Here is a 12,405-nt window from a genome sequence, read left to right as displayed (position 1 = left end):
TGCACTCTTTCCTACTAAACACATACACATACTATACTCACACACACAACATATATACACTATATAGTGTATCAGAAGTTAATAAATATTAATCAGTCAGTAATTAAGCTGTTTCAGATGAACTATTCAAAGAAATACCTAATTTAGTCTAAAATAAAAATATCAGAATTAGTGTTGCCCCCTATCCATCACATACCTTTTTTTTTCTTTCATGGAAAAGCATTTGGATTTTGATACTCTAAATGTTTTTTGAAAATGTTGATAAACACAAGCTGTACTTGGATCTGGGTGACAGACATGCTTTCAACAAATGGAGTTTTTATTCAAGAATGGACTTTTTCCAAAAACCATTCAATCTCAGGCCTTTTGCTGCAGGTAGGGTTCAAGGGAATGCACGAAAAAGAAGAAGGGCCCCAGTACCCAAGGGATATTGTAGTTTCTTTAAAATCAGGCCGCTCTTACTTCCTGTGAAATTCATAAAGTCCTGCTCCCTTTGCTTAATCATCCAGAATGACACCTGCTGAACAGATTCTCTTCTGCTTCTTTGCTGCTCCGACACTGCCTCCGGCCAGGCTTGTCAGGAATATTAAGGATGGCTTTACTGGCCAGAACTCTCTTCCAAACTACAGAGGAAAATTCCTTTTAATTCTGTGGAAAGGCTTCTCTCCTGTTTCAAATTCAACATGAAAATATGTTTCTGCTCCTGGCAGTGCCATCTGCTTGGTGGCAGAGGGCTCTGAGATACCCAAGAGCACTATCTGTTGTTCCTGTGCCCTGGGAAATGAAGGCATTTCTAATGTCAGCAGTGGTGCCCTGGCTGAGTTGCACAGGAATGACCCGTTGCTGGAGGTGATGTCTCTTACTGTCTTGTTACCAAATTAAGTCATATGGACCCTGCTTGGGCTCTAGCCCAATAGGCAAGATGAGGACATAGTAATTAGATAAGCCTCCTTTGGCCAGGGCAAGGTAACAATGTGTGCCAATCTTGAACACCAGATGTTTTTCTACTTCAGGGCTGGCGGGGCAAAATCAGCAAGAGCTTGGAGTCCAGGGAGGTCTGAAAGGTTGCTTTGGGTGAGGAGAAGACTTGCTATCACTGCCAGTAGACGGATGTCTCCTTCCTGCCTCAGTGCACCTGTCCTCTTTGCCATCTTATAGACGAACAGTCACAGGTGATGAAAGAGATGATAGAAAAATGTACATACAACTTTTAGACAAATCATTGGTCACATAAGTAGGAATGATTTCATCTTCTGTGTGGGTTGGATGTAAAACACCTTTTTAATTTTAACCATTATTGTGAGCCAGCCTTGTGGAAGTGGGAGAGAGCCATCTGCTCCAGAAAGGTGATAATGAATAACACATAATGAAGCTCCCTTTGGCCAACACTGATTAGGGCAGAATTGCATGGTGATCTTGACAGCTTGGAGATTGGGAAAACTGAGTCTGCATAGAAACTCTCCCCCTTACTACCATTGTAACCTCAGATAATTATTTAATCTCTTTTATATCTTTGTCCCTTTATCTGCAAAATGAAGATACTCATATCTGCTTCACAGAGTTATTGTGAGGATTAGATAAGAAAATGTATATATAGCACTGTGCCTTGCACATAATGCATGTTCAATAGATGGTTGCTATCACAAGAACTTGGGCATAAGCAAGATTTATTACTGATTTAAGAGCTCACTTTTAAAAACATTCCTGAAACCTTTGTTATTTGCTATAAAACTTAATATAGACACTAATAATGTGAACATTTCTGTCTTATAATGTTACTCTGAGTTACTATGGGACTCTCCAACCCTACATTTCTTTCTCCTTTCCTAGTTCCAAGCTTCTGCATGTTTTACTAAATCCCACCAAACCATGACTACTTCACTTTGAGAAAGGGTCCATTTGCAATCCTACTCAGTGTCTCAAGGTTCTGATCTCTGAGAACTTGATTTTCTACATCCCCTTTGCCAATTGTTTTCTTTTTTTAATTAATCGAATAGTTGACTGTGCCAGGTTTTCCTTGCTGCACATAGGCTTTCTCTAGTTGCAGTGAGCGGGGCTGTTCTTTAGTTTCAGTGCACAGGCTTCTCACTGTGATGGCTTCTCTTGTGGAGTACAGGCTCTAAAGTTCTTGGGCTTCAGTCATTGTGGCCTGTGGGGCCAGATGCAGCTCGTGGACTCTAGAGCACTGGCTCAGTAGTTGTGGCACATGGGCTTAGTTGCCCCATGGCCTGTGGAATCCTCCTGGTCCAGGGATTGGAACCAAGTGCCCTACATTGGCAAGAGGATTCTAAACCACTAGACCACCAGGGAAGTCCCAATTATTTTCAAAGTAGATGCAGCTAATGGGTGACAAACCTGGGAAATTGGAGGACTAGGGGAGGGAAGACAGGTTACTTCTTTGCCATCTCCCTGGGCTTTGGATTGCATTTCTAGCATAATCGGAGTCTCCGTAATTCCATCTCTTTCTAGAAGTCCATTCTGTGGCCACAGTTTCCACCGGGCAGATTTCTGCCACAGCCCCAGTTCCCATCTGAATTCTGACTCCATGAGCGACTGCTCCTCTGTGGATTTGACCTCTGTCTGGATGGTCTGTATTCAGACCTTCGATAGCATCACCTCCCTTGTCTCTGCAGCTCTAGAATAACTTTTGGCTCTGGCTAGTGACAGTAAACTCTGAGTATCCTCACCTTTCCCTCAGTGTCTCTAGCTCCTACTCCTTTGTAACTGGTGTCCTATGTTAGTAACCTCTATTGGACTACTTGGTGTGGTTTCTCCTCCTGACTAGACCTGACTGATTCAATCATGGTGATTCCACAGCTGTTTTCTAAGCAACTAACCTAGTGGAGAAATCTGATTTTTAGTTGAGCTTTGGATCTGAGAGGACATTTACAAAAATAGGTATTGGACTATGACTCATTTCTTTTTTTTTTTAATTCAAGAAAGCTAAAAAAATTCCTGCTCTAAACTTTGTGACTAACTGATTTTGTTAGCAAATAGCTATATAGTAGAGATTTTGTGCTGGAGACCTATAGGTAAAAAAGTACAGTGAAGTCCAACACATAGCTGCATGCCCACAGGAGGGAGAAAAGACTTTTATTTTCTTCCTTCTTACTGTTCGTGCCATAGTTCCCGATATTTAGGAGTTTGAAGTAGAAATAGTTTCAAGTTTATTCTAAATAAAAGAGCTTAGAATTATGAACTAAACCTAAAATGTATGTATTAAGATTTTTGTATATTTTTGTATAAGATTTATGTATATTTTTTCAATTTTTTAAACTCTTAATTGTATATTGGAGTATAACTGATTAACGGGCTTCTCAGGCGGCACTAGTGGTAAAGAATTTGCCTGCCAGTGCAGGGAGTGTGGGTTTGATCCCTGGATCGGGAAGATCCCTTGGAGAAAGAAATGGAAACCCACTCCAGTATTCTTGCCTGGAAAATTCCATGGACAGAGGAACCTGGTGGGCTACAGTCCATGGGGCTGCAAAGAACTGGACACAACTAAGTGACTGAGCACCATAGCTAATTAACAATGTTGTGATAGCTTCAGGTGGATAGCAAAGGGACTCAGCCATACATATACATGGAAAGATAGTTTATTTTTGCTTTGTCCTTCATTCATATGGTTCCTCCAGGTCAAATAAATAAAAGAAAGAATAAACAAAAGAAAATTCCTCCTAATCAAATATAAAAAAGATAACTAATAGTAGCAAGCAAATTTTCTGCTTACTTGCAGGGAATTTCATAAAATAATTCTGATATTTCGAACTTGCTGCTTAAGTCAGTGCAAAAGAATCAATCTTATGACTTCCTTCACTTTACAGATCATTTGTAATTTGAGGGGAAAATAGCTGCCCAAAGGAAAAAAGGAGGCTTGAATTCTAAAGTTTAGGAAAGTTGTATTAGCTAAACATCTCAAATAAAACAAAACCAGACTCTCTTACGCAATCAGAGGGCCACATACACAAGCTTTCATCTTTGTGCACATGGGCTGCATTCAATAGGAAAGAGAACGTGGAACTCTCAAAGCGTCCTGAGACATATATCTCTGTTTAATTTCTTGAATTGATTCTTTTCTGTTTCCCATACTTATTGGAAAAATATCACCATTCCATCAGGGTTATGGGACTTATCTAAAGCTGTGAAATATCTGTTCTGATGGCTTTATATGACCACTATGTTAATGTAAATAAATAAATTTATTCAGTCAACAATTCAGGCAAATGTGCACTAAGGTAAGCTAAGAATTATCTTAGTTGGCACACCTGGTGTTTAGTAATTATTAAAAAATATCACAGTTTAGCAACAATAATGGAACTCTAATTTTTTAAAAAGTTATTTAGGAAGGAAACATACACTAATGAGAGCATTTCTTAAAATTGTCTGTCAAAGTAACATACCCATAAAAGTGAGTCAATTAGGGAAAAAATGTAGTGTTTTAATGACACAGAAAGAGTTTGCAAAGGAAACTGGATCCAGGACTTAGACAGCTTTGGATTCCATCATTATAAAAATGTAATATAGTAATGGAAACATATATTTAAAGATTGATGCAATTATAAAGGAAACTAGAAAGCATCATATGAGAAAAAGAAAATTAATGCAATGCTTATTTATTTATTCAAAGGACTATATTTAAAATCTGTTTTAGATTTAAAGAAAATTGAGCAGAAAATAACAGAGGATTCCCAGATAACCCCTTTTATCCTGAATGTAGTTTCCCTTAATTATTAACATTTTTCTTTCTTTTTTTTTTTTTTTATTCTTTTTAAGTAAAAATTGACATTGAACCTGGACTGGCATCTCGTTTCATACATGACATTTCACATGTTTCAATGCCATTCTCCCAAATCTTCCCACCCTCTCCCTCTCCCACAGAGTCCATAAGCCTGTTCTATACATCAGTGTCTCTTTTGCTGTCTCGTATACAGGGTTATCGTTACCATCTTTCTAAATTCCATATATATGCGTTAGTATACTGTATTGGTGTTTTTCCTTCTGGCTTACTTCACTATGTATAATAGGCTCCAGTTTCATCCACCTCATTAGAACTGATTCAAATGTCTTCTTTTTAATGGCTGAGTAATATTCCATTGTGTATATGTACCACAGCTTTCTTATCCATTCATCTGCTGATGGACATCTAGGTTGCTTCCATGTCCTGGCTATTATAAACAGTGCTGCGATGAACACTGGGGTACACGTGTCTCTTTCCCTTCTGGTTTCCTCAGTGTGTATGCCCAGCAGTGGGATTGCTGGATCATAAGGCAGTTTTAGATTTAAAGAAAATTGAGCAGAAAATAACAGAGGATTCCCAGATAACCCCTTTTATCCTGAATGTAGTTTCCCTTAATTATTAACATTTTTCATTGGTGTGGAACATTTGTTACCACTGATAAGCTTATAGTCACACATTGTTATTAACTAAAGTTGATAGTAACATCAGAGTTCACTGTTTGCATTATATATTCTGTGGGTTTTGGCAAATGTATAATGACACTTATTCGCTGTCACAGTATCATTCAGAATAGTTTCACTGCCCTGAAAATTTTCTGTGCTCCACTTGGTCATCCCATCTTCCCTTCTACAAGCCCCTGGCAACCACTGATCTTTATGTTGTCTCTGCAGTTTCACCTTTTCAAGAATGTCAGAGTTGAAATCATATAGCATGCAGACTTTTCAAATTGAATTATTTCACTTAACAACATGCATTTAAGATTCCTTCACATCTTCCCATGGCTTGATAGCTCATTTATTTGTGTTGCTGAATAATATCTTGTCATACAGATGTGCCATGAATTATTTATCCATTCATACTGAAAGACATTTGGTTGCTTCCAAGTCTTGGCAATTATGAACAATGCTGCTATAAACATTTATGTGCAGATTTTTGTCTGGATGTAAGTTTATAACTTATTTGGCTATTTCTGGGATTTTTAACATTTATGACAAGTTTATGGAAAATATGCCATAAAATTTATGTTAGGTGATTTAAAAATATTAACTGAACTGACAAATTTCTATAATATATACATGCAAATTTACCTAGAGAAGAATTTGAAGATCTGGATAGTATTATAATAACTAAAAATTGTATCAGTAACCAAAGATATTCCCACTAAGAAAATTCCAAGCACAGTTTCTCTACCCATATGTTCTAGGAGTGTTCACAGAACAAATATTTCAATCTTAATTATACTATTCCAGGGTGCTAAAATTTTTTTATGAAGCTTGTGTAATTTCAATACCAACATGTAACAAAGTAAGGAAACAAAACATTGGAAAATTTTATTTATGAATTTATGAAGCAAGGATACAAAAATCATAAATAATATGCTTACAAAGAGAATTTAGAACATATATAAAGCATAATAGTATAATCTACCATGACAAATTTGGATTTATTTCTGGAAGATAAACTTGTATTAATGTTAAAATGTATCTTAATATAATTTGCCATACTACAAGATTAAAGAAGATCACAAAATTACCTCACCAATTGCAGAAAAAGCACTCAGTAAAATGTAATCTTCACTGATATTGCTGTCCTTGGCAAATTAGAACCAGAAGGGAATTACCTGAACTGACTCAAAATCAACAATAAATTTTATATAGAGTGAGGAGAACAAACTGAAAGCTCTACTTCTGAGTTTGCAAAAAAAGACCAAGATTCTAAGTACTAACTTTTTATTCAATATTTTATCAGAGTTTCTAGACAGTGTTATCACAAGAAAAAGAAATATGTTTAATGACTAAAAAGAACAAAATATAAAAGCTTATTTGCAAATCATATAATTGTGTATAAGGAATGGCCATAGGTACCTACAAGTAAATTACTCAAAATTAAGAGGAAAGCAAAGTTGCCAAATGAAGTCTATATAGTAAAATTATTATTTTCCTATTCTGTGCTTAGTTGCTCTCTGTTGTCCGACTCTGCAACCCCATGGACTGTAGCCCATCAGGCTTCTCTGTCCATGGGGATTCACCAGGCAAGAATACTGGAGTAGGCTGCTATACCCTCCTCCAGGGATTACATTCATATACAACAGTAATAAATAGTAAGATTACAAACAAAAGCTGGTTTAAAACTTAACATTCAATAAATAAAAATTATGGCATCTGGTCTCATCACTTCATGGCAAATAGATGGGGAAACAATGAAAACAGTGACAGACTTTATTTTTTTGGCTTCCAAAATCACTGCAGATGGTGATTGCAGCCATGAAATTAAAAGACACTTGCTCCTTGGAAGAAAAGCTATAACCAAACTAGACAGCATATTAAAAAGCAGAGACATCACTATGCCAACAAAGGTCTGTCTAGTCAAAGCTATGGTTTTTCCAGTACTCATGTATGGATGTGAGAGTTATACCACAAAGAAAGCTGAGCACCAAAGAATTGATGCTTTTGAACTGTGGTGCTGGAGAAGACTCTTGAGAGTCTCTTGGACTGCAAGGAGATCCAACCAGCCCATCCTAAGGAAATCAGTCCTGAATATTCATTGGAAGGCTTGATACTGAAGCTGAAGCTCTAATCCTTTGGCCACCTGATGCGAAGAACTGACTCATTGGAAAAGACCCTGATGCTGGGAAAGATTGAAGGCAGGAGGAGAAAGGGATGGCAGAGGATGAGATGGTTGGATGGCATCACCGACTCAATGGCCATGAGTTTGAGCAAGCTCTGGGAGTTGGTGATGGACAGGGAAGCCTGGCGTTGCTGCAGTCCATGGGGTCGCAAAGACTCAGATAATGCTGAGCAACCAAACTGAACTGACAAAAAATTTAAAGATATTATTTGTACTATCACCAAGCATACAAATTATATAAAACATATTTAACACAATATGTTCAAGAACTCTATGAGGAGATTTAAAATATAAGTGAAAGATATTCAACAATACCTAAATAAGTGAAAAAATAAGTTACGTTAATTATCTTTAAGTGATTATAGATTCAGTGCAATCCTAGTCAAAATCATAGCATGGTTTTTCCATAAAAATTGACAAGCTGATTAAAAAATGTATATGTAAATTCAAGAGACCACATAGATACAGTCTTAAAAAGACTTGCTCTTCTGTATATTAAGACTTATTGCCTGGATATACATATATAAAAATATGGAAACACTGTGTTGTGCTGCTGCTGCTGCTGCTAAGTCACTTCAGTCGTGTCGGACTCTGTGCGACCGGATAGACAGCAGTCCACCAGGCTCTGCTGTCCCTGGGATTCTCCAGGCAAGAACACTGGAGTGGGTTGCCATTTCCTTCTCCAATGCATGAAAGAGAAAAGTGAAAGTGAAGTCGCTCAGTTGTGTCCGACTCTTAGCTACCCCATGGACTACAGCCCACCAGGCTCCTCTGTCCATGGATTTTCCAGGCAAGAGTACTGGAGTGGGGTGCCATTGCATCAGGGACTAATTTAGTGTCATAGGTCAATTACACTTCTACAAACAAACAAGCAAAGAAACTCATAGAAAAAGAAATAAGATTTGTGACTACTATAGGTGAGGGTGTAGGAAGAGGGGAAATTAAAAAAAAAGATTTATTACAAATCTATATTAATTAAGACAATGTGGTATGGGTGTAGATAGACGGACTAATGAAAATGGAGAGCCCCAAAGTAGATGCGCACACATATGTGCACGTATGACATGTATGACAGGGATGGCATGGGAGTTTAGTGGAGGATGAACAATATTTTCCATAAACTCTATTCAGTCCACATGTATTTATATGAACAACACATCAGAATCCTAATTTATATCATACACAAAATAAAGCCTGGGTGAAAGGCAAAATTATTAACACATGAAAATATCTTCATGATGTCAGGGTACAGAATAATCTATATCTTTAACTTCATGTTGGTGTAGTAAAAAAGAGAAAAATATAATAGTGGACAGCCAACAATATTTATTGAATTGAACAGGCCATTTCTTTATGTGTTAAGATGTAGCCACTGTTTTGTACACTTTAGTCTTCTTTCCTTGCGTGAATGTGTGCTAAGTCGCTTCAGTCATGTCTGACATTTGTGACCCTATAGGCTGTAGCCCTCTAGCCTCCTCTGTCCATGGGATTCTCCAGGCAAGAATACTGGAGTGGGTCGCCATGCCCTCCTCCAGCGGAATCTTCCTGGCCTAGGGATTGAAACTGTGTCTCTTATGTCTCCTGCATTGGCAGGCGGGTTCTTTACCATGAGCACCACCTAAAATACAAAACACGGGACTTCGCTGGTGACACAGTGGTTAAGAATCCGCTTGCCAGTGCAGGACACGGGTTCCATCCTTGGTCTGGGAAGATTCCACAGGCTGTGGAGCAACTAAGCCCCTGCACTGCAGCTATGGAGCCTGAATGTTGCAACTGCTGAAGCCCACAAGGCTAGAGCCACGCTCTGCACCAAGAGGAGCCACTGACATGTAATCCCGCACCCCACAACAGAGTACATGTAATCCCGCACCCCACAACAGAGTAGTCCTTACTCATGGCAACTGGAGAAAACTCGAGCAAAGCAGTGAAGAACCCGTGTGGCCAAAAATAAAATAAATACATAAATAACATTAAAAAAATTATTAAAACAAAACAGTACAAAACACTTCAAGTGTGAAACAGTATACCAGTGATATCTTTGTAGCATTGTACTATAGGAAATACAAAATTTGCAAAAATGCCTTTTTATATGCATTGTGGTAAACTTATAGTCTTCAAATATCTAATAGACTTTTTTCTTTTTCCTGAGATATAATTGATTTGCAATTATAATTATATAATTATTATTTTTTGACCTTTGTTGGCAAAGTAATGTCTCTGCTTTTTATTTATTTTTTTTTTAAATTTAAATTTATTTATTTTAATTGGAGGCTAATTACTTTACAATATTGTATTGGTTTTGCCATACATCAGCATGAATCCGCTGATTACAATTATTACAATTATATAAACTTCAAGTGTTAAACAGTGATTCAAAATTTTAAAGGCTATACTCCATTTATAATTATTGAATAATACTGGCTACATTCCCTGTGTTATACAATATACCCTTGTAACCGATTTATTTTATACCTAGCAGTCTGTACCTCTTAATCCCCTACCCCTATTTTGCCCTTCCTCACTTGCCTCTCCCTACTGGTAACCACAAGCTTGTTCTCTATCTGTGAGTCTGTTTCTTTTTTGTTATACTCACTAGTTTTAGTTTTTAGATTTCATGTATAAGTGACATTATATAGTATTTGTCTTGCTCTCTCTGCCTTGTTTCACTGAGCATAAACAAATACCTAATAGACTTCAAACATTCTTTGCCATTTACATAATATAACTGTTTCTATTTTGTTATTCAATTAATGTCACAAGGTTGACATCTTATTTCTAAAATGTGAAAATAAAAATATATGAGAAGAAAGGGAAATAATAAAAATGAGATATATTTGTAGACCTCTGAGAATTGTTCTTCTAAGGAGTAAAACAACAAATTTGACTTACTTGTTTTAAAAACTATCTTTACTTCTAAAAAGCTACCAAAGCTAAGGTTATTTATTCCAATATAATGTTTTGTCTTCATAAAATATTGGGTTCTACAGCAAACATTTTAGCAAGAACAATTTTTATAATGTGTTCAGCTTAATATTGCAAAAGTTGCATTACTAAGAAACTGTGTTATCAAAAGCAATTGTTTAACAGGGAAAAGAGAGTTAAGGGTTAGAAAGTTTCCATCTTGCAATAACAAAGTGAATTTTACTATAGGAATTTCAACAATAATAGTGCTTTTTATGTATGGACTGAATGTTTGTGTTCCCACAAAGTGACTGTATTTGGATATAAGACCTTTAAGGAGGTGATAAATATTCAGTGGGGAAAGGTGGACCCCTAAACCAGTAGGGCTGGTTCCCTTATAAAGAAGAGTAAAAGACACCAGAGTTCACTTGACCATGTGAAAGAACTGTGAGAAAATTAATTTCTGCTGTTTAAGGCACCCTGTCTATGGTATTTTGTTATGACAGACTGATGTGACTAATATAAGAGCTAAAAATGCATTACTGTAAAACCTAAACATCTCTCACTAAGTGTGGCATTTATGACTGCCAGTATTTGCTCCATGATAATGGCCATTTCTATCAGCAGCAGCAATATGATTAGCGTAGTTTCTTACAAACTATATTTATTTCATCCTTATTTATTATCATTTCATTAGTTTTTGCCATTTAACTAATCACTCCAAAACTTGGTGAATTAAAAATATATCCATTATTTTGCTCATAATCTTTAGTTCTGGTTTTAGCTGGGATCCTTAAGAGTTGACAGTTACCTGAGGGTCAGCAAGGCATATCTGTCTCTGGAAGTGGGTCTGTGGCTAACATTAGCCTATAAGTTTCTCATATTGTTTTGCTTACTTTTATCCCAATCATTAAGCTCAGTGTTGGGAAAACTGTGGGAATATAATAAATACTTGTTGGACAGATGATATTAAGACAGTGACCCTGGACTGTGGACTGCCAAAAAACATGGAGATCCTTCAGAGAGCTGACCAGGGTCACTCTTCGGGGAAGGTGTTGAGACCACTGAGAAACAAATGGGAATTACATAGAAGGTCTTTGCTAAGAGTTAATCCTTCAAGAAAAACCACCCTGGAGCTGCTGGTAGCAGAGCCAGAGATGCTCTGATGGAAGGTTTTGTTGACAGGAATTGCCTTAATAAAGGCAGGAACTCATTGTTGAAAATCTCCAGTTCATCCCTTATTGTAGAATGTGTATTATGTGTTCAGTCACTAGGTTGTGTCAGACTCTTTGTGACCCCATATACTGTATCCCACCAGGCTCCTCTGTTCATGGGATTTTCCAGGCAAGAATACTGGAGTGGGTTGTCATTCCTTTCTCCAGGGGATCTTCCTGACCCAGGGATCAAACCTGCATCTCCTGTGTCTCCTGCATTGTCAGGTGGATTCTTTACCACTGAGCCACCTAGGAAGCCCTAAACATGTGTTATCTCCTCATTAAGGAGAGAGTCATATTTTGCCCCTTATAGCAGCACACGTGAATTTCTCACACAATCTAGTCTGTTCTTAATACAGTTATCTTGAAGCTAGGTAAAATGAAATGAAAACATTTTGAGTCAAAACTATTGTAAACACTATCAGGACAGTATTTGGGTGATATATATGAACTATGATCCAAAAGGATCATAACCAAAGTTTACAAATTATTTTCTTATACATTATTACAGTGGATGCTTTAAACATCCTTTGTGAGGTAGATAAGTCAAGTGTTATTGTATTATGATTTCACAGGTATGTAAACAGGCTCAGAGGCTCATAGGACTTGTTCTATCTTAAGACCAATAATTAGGGAAACTGAGATTCAAAAAATATCTTAGGATTCCAGTCCAATTACCTTCCTCAAGGCAATGTTGCAATTCCA

The 12,405-nt window shown here is 37.1% G+C and overlaps 1 pseudogene; it reads right to left on the bottom strand.

Moving 5' to 3' along the window:
• Nucleotides 1-501: 501 nt before the first annotated feature.
• Nucleotides 502-12,405, bottom strand: part of LOC109563504 (CWF19-like protein 1) — a 113,598-nt pseudogene continuing 101,694 nt past the window's right edge.

This window comes from Bos indicus, chromosome 9 (assembly GCF_029378745.1).
Source record: "Bos indicus isolate NIAB-ARS_2022 breed Sahiwal x Tharparkar chromosome 9, NIAB-ARS_B.indTharparkar_mat_pri_1.0, whole genome shotgun sequence".
Classification (NCBI taxonomy): domain Eukaryota; kingdom Metazoa; phylum Chordata; class Mammalia; order Artiodactyla; family Bovidae; genus Bos; species Bos indicus.
The sequence above is the reverse complement of the archived record's forward strand: the minus strand, read 5'-3'. Positions and strand labels throughout refer to the sequence as shown.